The sequence below is a fragment of the Emys orbicularis genome, chromosome 6, assembly GCF_028017835.1.
Source record: "Emys orbicularis isolate rEmyOrb1 chromosome 6, rEmyOrb1.hap1, whole genome shotgun sequence".
Lineage (NCBI taxonomy): Eukaryota > Metazoa > Chordata > Testudines > Emydidae > Emys > Emys orbicularis.
Window position 1 is genome coordinate 124,644,015 of NC_088688.1, and position 8,532 is coordinate 124,652,546.

An 8,532-nucleotide genomic window follows, 5' to 3' on the forward strand; every position below is an offset into this window, starting at 1 on the left:
TGTTTTGAAACTTAAGAAATGCTACCCTCGAAGTTTCCCTTTGTTATCAAGGCTGAGCTGCATAATAAAATACCCTTTTGTAACATGCCCAGATCTTAGCCACCACCTTTGCAAAAGAATTAGCCTGCAGGGCATCTGCTGTCATTCTGCCAAATTAAACAGTCCTTCAGATTACATTGTCAGTATGGAACAGAGAACAGTTTTTACAGGCTAAATATATAATTATCTGGATTCAACTGGATTTTTCAGTAGCAAGAAGAATACACAGATACAACTAATCAGTTTCACTTCTTCTCAGTGCCCTTTACCCTTCTGAACATACAGTTGCTTCAATAGTAATCACAAGAACATAATGTTCTGAGTATCATTTTTATCTGCAGAAAAAAAATAGTCCTCTAGTGGCTCAAAACTTAACAGTGTGCAAGTGGATATATGTATAATTTCATAGTATGGGTGGAAAGCAAATGAATTTAATCATATTTAAAATTTGGAATACCTATTGCATGAAACTAGGAACGAAACTTCTCCAGACTTCACAGACCATCATTAAGGAGGAGATGAACATGGCTTCCTACTAGTCACTCGCTTGGAGTGAAGAGAAGGTACAAAGCTTCTGGAGGCAGCAAACCTTTCTACATGGGGACACTTGCTCAGCTACGGTACTAACTAGGTTAAAAAGCTTTTTTTAAAACCCACAGTCAGTTTAAATATACAGCAATGGGACTTTACACTAGAAATTGCCAGTAATGCCTTCCTAGCCTAAACTGTACTTAGCTTATCCGTCAGGCTTTAGTAAGTGAAACGCTCCTGGGGACTTGTCCTGATTTGGACCCAGTGAAGTCAGAAAATTTTGCTGGAAAGAATTTAGATTTTGGTCCTCCGTGGTATCTGAAGGGATTTTAAATAAAATATACTTAATGTAGATTTACTCTTGAACAAAAAACAGTCTGCAGAAGGCACTATGGGTCCAGGCTGATCAGGTCCAGTAGTTGAAGATCTGGAAGCCTGCCAGTGGACTGGATCGCTCCATGAGTCATGCCCTGTGTGCGTGTGTATCAGAATGGATCAATGGAACTCACTTTAATGTTACCTCACTTTGAGCATCTGGTGCCTCACGGGAAAGCTTTGGAGAAATTGATTTAGGAACCCTGCTGCTTTTTGCTGGCTTTTTATTACTGAGGGTATTTGCATGAACATTGGATTGTTGTTACTTTTGGAGGAAGGTTAATCTACTCCTGCGTCATCTCCTGTTTGAAATTATATTTAACTCCATAGCAACTAAATGTTTGAGGATTGAGTTCAAGTGACTGAACATGCAGCAATTGAGAAACAAAATTCCCTATTTCCACACACAATAAGCCTGAGTTGATTAATCCTTCCCTACCCACCGTTTCTCCTGTATTAAATGACTGCCTGTAGAACTCTTTCTGTATACTAGCCTTGTGTATTGAGGAGGCAGTGGCTCTTAACCTAGTCATACTTTAAGTTAATGAAGCAAAGTATAGGGTTATCTCTTCGTCTTACAGCAACTAATGTACACAGCTACTTATGCCCAAAATGAAAGGACATGCCTTGGATTCAGTGCATCATTGAAGTGAAAACTAGGTACTACAGGGGCTCGCTCTTTATCACTGGAGCTACCACCAGGAGCTCCAAATAGCAGTGATGGGAGATGTACAAGTAAGAGATCAAAGTATGTATTCTCTTGGAATTTGTTTTAAAACTGAAATGTACTAGGTTGTGTGAGCAAAATCATTCACTTTGACACCACTCGGGCATCTGCATTAGAAATAAACCATTTTCAGCATAAAGCAGAATGATCAAGCTAAATAAGTTTACTTGTTTTTCTCGAAGAAAAATAAAGGGGATTGAGTTGCTGTAGTAGGAAGCATGCTCCTACATGCCAGTTTGTTAGTCGTCCTACAAAATGACTTGTCCAAAATGCAAATTATTGAAATTAAAAATCCCTTCCTTCAGTCTTCACCCACCTTTGTTATGTAGCTATTTTGTACTGTTAATAGTCGGCAAATCCAATTCTCAGTCAATTTGGATTTGTTGAATGGGGGTGACTCTGCTTACAAGATATTTTCCTTATCTGATATAAGGGACTACAAATTACATTAAATACCCAATGTACTACTCTGCATAACCAGGATGCAAGCTTCTGATCTGCAAAGTAGTAAAAGCTCATCTGGAGAATGTCTGTCTAATTTGGAAAGAGTTTTTAGATGATTAGACTTTATATTTAAAAAAAAAAGTTTACAGAGGAACAGGAATCTGCTGTTATCTCTGTTTGGGTGGCAGAACTAGATATAAATTGTGCTCTTGAAATGAACTGTAGTGGAAGATGTACAGCTCACAGACCAAAGGATGGCAAATTGGGTTAAGTTTGTGTAGCCTTTTAGTACTAAGTTAATTTTAAAAACCAGAATGAAGAGTATTTTCTCAGCCAGCATGCGCCTATGCAACTCTCATACCAATTAGGAATAATATACCCCTACAGAATTATGTAGGACCCTAATTCTCCAGCTTTTCTTTCTGTGGACCACTTGATAAGGAAAAGTTCCTCCCAAGGACCGTCTCTTCTCAGAACATCCCAGTCTGCTACTCCTTTGCTTGCTAAATGATTTGCTGAAAAGATCAATGGCAAATCCTTTTGAATCGCTCTAAAGTACTGTTTGCACAGGTGTATTAATTTGAAATGCAGAAAAGCACCCTGAAGTAATTGCAGCTTTTTGTAATTTCTATTAAGACTATCGGAATTCCTTGAAATGAAATGCTCATTTTGCAATTTTTTTTTTTAATCTATGCCTGTCAATATGCACTGAGTATTGGTTTTTTTAATTCTACCTCATGACATGCTTCTTTTTTAAAAGGTTATTGCTCTGAAACATTTGACAATAACTTTTCTGTATAAATAGAGAATTGTTATTGTGTTAAATAGATGACATATCACATAGCTACTATTTAAAATGCACAGCACCTGGAGTGACGGTCTAAAACAGCTCATCACTTTGAAGCGAGACCACTGAAAAGCGCAAGGCTGATGATAGAGGTTGCCCTGTTTTGGGGTTTTGATCATGTTTTGTGGTGCGTTGTAGTGTATGTATAGTGTGTTGTAGGAGCAGATACATTTTTATATTAAGACCAATTCCGTCCATGTATGCTGTAAGAATGTTGCCTAACTTTTCTGATTACATTTTGCAATAAGTTGAATTAGAATGAGATGATAATTTTAGGTTGTGATTATTTAACTACTTTCAATAATAGCTGGAAGTTTTCAGTGAAAGCGAATAGATTTTACTTCAGTATAGTTAAACACTTTGTTCAGTGATGCATAACTGAGTAGTTAGATGCCTTGCAGTTATAGCTCCAAAAATTATTCTCACCACTTTTGTCTTTCTAATTCACATTATCTTGCCTTATGAAATTAACAAAGTGACTTGGGGTAAGCTTTGGAATTTTTTTTCTAGGTAGCAGAAAAGTTATACACGTGCTTTGCATTAAATTCTGAAAGACTAACCATCTTCCATCCCAATACTATATAAGGAGCAAAGTGGGTTAAATAGATAAACCCAGAATTAAGGTAGTGGTTTATACCAATAATTTTTATCATCTTTTTGTGTTGGTATATTTTATACCCCTCAAGTACTAAACCTATTGCTAAATTTTAAAGTATTTCTGAGAGTTAGTGATCTTAGCTGGACAGTGAAGTGTGCAATATGCTTTCTAAATGCATGGTTCATATTCATTAGTTACTGTAGTAAAGTGTAATTCTTCCACCTTCAGCATGACTGATAAGCAGAAGCAGCTCTCCATAGGAATGTTTACTTTTTAGAAGTGTTTATGAAAACCACGACTAGTGTGTTTGAAGCCAGTAACTCTTGTATTTGTCCAGTGACATATTGTTGAAGTGAAGTGCAGTTTTCACATATTCCACTAGAAGTCAGATTTAAATCACCAGAGCACTGTCAACATTTTTGGCAAGGGAAGAGAAATTGGGTAAGGGAAGAGGTAACTGAGTAAAAATGAAATTTACTTTAAAAAAAAGTTTGTAGCTCAGTGAAAAGATCTAGGTGGCATGTCTCTATTTTGGGGGTGGGGAGAAAGGGGAAAAGCAAAATATATCTAGAAATACACTAAAGGATTAAAGCCCAAAACTTGGCTTGCTTTGTTAATCTGAAATCTCCTAGACAAGATTCTAACTGTTTACATGGAAAATGTACTAGTGAAAACTAACATTTTTTCATTGATCCTACAATATTGTATTTATAGGAGGAGTGCAAACCCTGTTCCTTAAGGATGCCACAAATCATGCCAGTACAGAAAGAAGTTTAGGTATTGCAAAGCAAAACTGAAGTCTCTGCTAAACAGAGCTCTGTGAAATTCAGGCTCTTCATAATGCAACAAATACATTTGCCACATGGAAACTAAAAACAAATGCTAGTTTCCAAGATTATGAGAGAAAGAAAAATGCCTGTCTTTTTTCCCCCCTTATAACTTGATTGCTCTGTTGGAAGAAGGGGGAAAGCATGATCTTAGGCAATGGTGCATTCTCTGCTACAATGACGTTGGTATTCAACAGGGTCTCCAACCACCTGTAAAAGTCTTTTTTTTAATACAAGAGTAAGTTGTGTGTGTAGAATATTTTGAAATACTCAAGGTTTCATAGTCAGAGGGGGTAGACTTTTAATACAATACATACCAAGTAGCAGAGCTGTTCTGAATATACTGTACTTGCTCCTATTCAGTAACTTGTACTGTTTGTGAACAGTTTCTCTTGCTTGCAAAATAAATTAAACATTTAATAAAGCAATTCAGTGCATTTTTTTGAAAGGTGATAGGGTGCATTTTTTCTAAATGTTAAGTTCTATTCCATACTTCTAACAGAACCACATAGCTCTTCACTGCACTATTTGCTTCCAGTCCTAGCCACTGCTTCAACTTGAGAATCTTAATGAAATAAATTAAGTATTACATCCCTTTTGAGGGGTGAAAAAGAACCAGTCACTGACTGTTTCTTTTTCTGAATCTCCTTTTTGCACACTGTCAGTATTTGCTAAGTTATTATCACAGCTTTTGCCTTTGCCCGATAAGTCTAGAGAAGGCTCTGGAGATCACAGATGTAGCATCTGGTACAAAAGAGCAACCTACATTACTGTATCTCCACTTTTATTAGATTGACTCACCTGGTGCATCAATCTACATATCATACAATGCTGGCAATTAGGAAATTATGTATTTGAGTCTTGCCATGAAATGCATGTAACCCAAGGAAAGGCAACCAAAAAAACAACTGCCCACATTTATTCAGATTAATCTAATACCAAGAATAGGGGTAATAATTTAAACATTAGTTTAATAAAACTTAAGCAGAGATATTTTGTAACAGTCTTCCACACTGCCAATTTGTGTCTATCAGTATGTTTTATAATACCCTATGTAATAGGAGGATATGTCTGAGTCAGTACACTAATAGCTTGGTACTCTTGCTTTTACTGATCTTCCTACTTCATTTTGATACTGAGCCCAGACACAAATAATATTCCAGCTAGCCTAACAGGAGTCTGGACTTCCCACGTTTGGGCACATCTCTGAAAATGCAGCTTAAAGTCTAAGAAGGGTTCTCTTCTCCCATTCCCATCAGTACACCTTAATCCAGGCTTCTGTTTTGGGTCATTTGACACAAACACTTATTCCTAGCACAATCTAGCCTCTGTAGTAACTAGACTGAACTCCTTGGGAGCAGGGACCATACTTGTGTTTGCACACACCCTGAACTCAATAGTTCTTTCCCACCACTCCCACACCTACATCCAATTAGTTTTTGTCCATTTTAACACTATCTTACTGATACTTGGTACCCATCCCTGTTTACTAAACTGCACAGTACATGTTCCTCCAACTCATGAAAATAGTCTGGACCGACAAATACTAATTTGTTGCATTCTACCACCACCTACCTGTCCCCAACTTGATACACTGTTTATCATTAAGCTTTGCCTACAGACTTCAGTCCATCCAATAATCCTCATCAAGTCATTGGAATATAATTTCAGATACTATCAAATCTTTATTAAACCCAAGATATCTCATCTTTTGCATTCCCATTAACTTCACTGACAGCTCTCCTGTACACAGAATATAACCAAGTTGTATAATTCTGTTAAGAGGCATTTAGCCACGCCTGATGTCCTCTAAACTCCTGATCATCATGACCTAAAAGTTGAAAGTGGAGTTGGAAGAGGCTCTTGGCTCTTCCCTTGTGAAGTGGTATATAGTAGCAAACCAGCATGAGGCCAAGCCACAATAAACATTCTGTTTTGTTGAACTATAATTGCCAACACTTGCTTTGTTTGCTCCAACGTATGTTCTTTTTTCAAGTGCCAGTAACACACTGTTAGGAAAAAATATGTGCTACAAAAAACTAAGGCTGGGGAAACAGATTTACTTTTGTTTTATTCCATCAAGGAAAGGTTACAAAAACAATACACTGGTAAAATCAGATTCCACCAGTAAAACATTCAACAGACAGTATATTTAAATCCATATAATCACAACATTCAAAATATCAATGTGCTTTATTTGTGTTTGGCCATCTTTGACTGTGAAGCTTAGTAGTATAGAGCAATAGATTATAAAGAAATAGGGCATACTGTTTGGGAGTAATTATTTAGGGGGTTATGTCAAGTGAACAACTGAAATGAAGTAAAAGTAAAAACCATAAGCATTTGAAAATTTAAGGATACGTTAAAAAAAAGTAATGTTCACTCTAAAATTAAGAAAAAAACCATCCAAAACAATTTCTGAAAGCTTTCATGTTCACCACAAAATATGAAAATACTTTATGAATCCTTTTTGCATAAAAATATACAAAAGTCATTTTTTATATGAAGACCACTAGTTTGGTAATCACACTTGTGTTCCTGCCCTCTCTTCTCTTCTCCAAGGCCTTAAAGCACATCCACCTGAATGCCAAGTACAACATTACTTCTGTTTAATATTTATGAGAGTGTTTATCAACATGATTAAATGATCACAGAGAAACCCCCAAGCGCAGCGCTTATATGGTCCTCCTCGCCATAGTATCGGAGTGCCTTTTCCACTACAGTGATATACCCTGAACAAGGCATAAAAGGAAGGGTAGAGCAAGCTTCAGCTAACAATACTGACTAAAGTGATCAGTTATGCTACAACCTCACATGAAGCAAGTAAAAATAGTTGCAAAAGGACATAAATTACCTTAATACAACAATAGCTGTCTACAAAGTACTTTGACTCCCATCAGTTTTCATACTACTTCTGTACGTGTTAATGTTGCAGAAACCACGTCTTCTTTCTGGCGCCATGCCTATTTGCAACAGAAACTAAACAGCACAAAAGACAAAATAAAATATTCCACGTTCACAAATAGGTGATATTGTAACATGAAGGACACTTTAAAGCTTTTTAGATAAAATTTGTTTCATTCCCCCCCACCCAAACCCAACTGCCTGCTACTCCCTTTTCACATACGTACACATACCCCTACTTTGCACTGGATCAGCTTATGCTGAAGTTGAAAATGTAGGCTATGTCTACACTGCGTACCTTACAGCACCATAGCTGTGCCGCTGTAAGGTCCCTGGTGTAGCCACTCTTTGCCGGCAGGAGAGAGCTCTCCTGCTGGCAAAATAAAACCACCTCCAACGAGGGGCAGTAGCTTTGTCTCCCGCCGACAAAGCACTATCCACACCAGTGGTTTTTGTCAGTAAAAAACGGTTAAAAAAGTGCATTGTAGACATAGCCTTAGTAGCTACCTTATGTTGCTTGACAAGATGGCATTCATATTAGGAGACCAGCAAAAACAATTCATGTAGGCTTAGTTGAGAAGTAACACCATCCTCATTCAAAGTTGGCAGTCTGGTTTCAAACAGTAAAGATACCTGGGAAACCTGAAACATTATGGGAGTTCAGAGTACTCTTACAACAACTGCATCAGGTACATCAAACCTCCCAAGTTTACCAAGTAGGAAAACTAAACAGCTTTTGTCAGCCTCCCTCACTTTCATATTCCACAAAGTGCACAATCAAGCATAGTTTTGATCACCAGGAGTGTTAAGAAAGGTTGAGGGTGACCTGGAGTAAGTTTCTAGGCCCAAGCCAACATTTAAATAGAAATTAAGTTTCAATTAGTTTATTTAGGTATGGCTGAATTCACCTTCCAGCATCTAAATACTTTAATAAAGAGAGCACTTTTGAACAAACCAATTTTTCTTAAATTAAGATCTAAACACAATGCCAACTTTCACCCCATAAAGATTGAAGACAATTAATAAGATTGAGTGTAATTAACTTTCAGACTAAGCAGGCACTGGTAAAAATTACTTCTCTCCCTACCGAAATGTAACCACCATTTTGCAATTAAACTCTCCAAATTTCAGTGTTATTCATGAACAGGTCTGATTATGACAAATTTGATCCTAGGAAATAAGTGACCTCAATGTGCCAATACCCAACTGAGCAGAGAGACTTCATAGAAGGTAACATTTT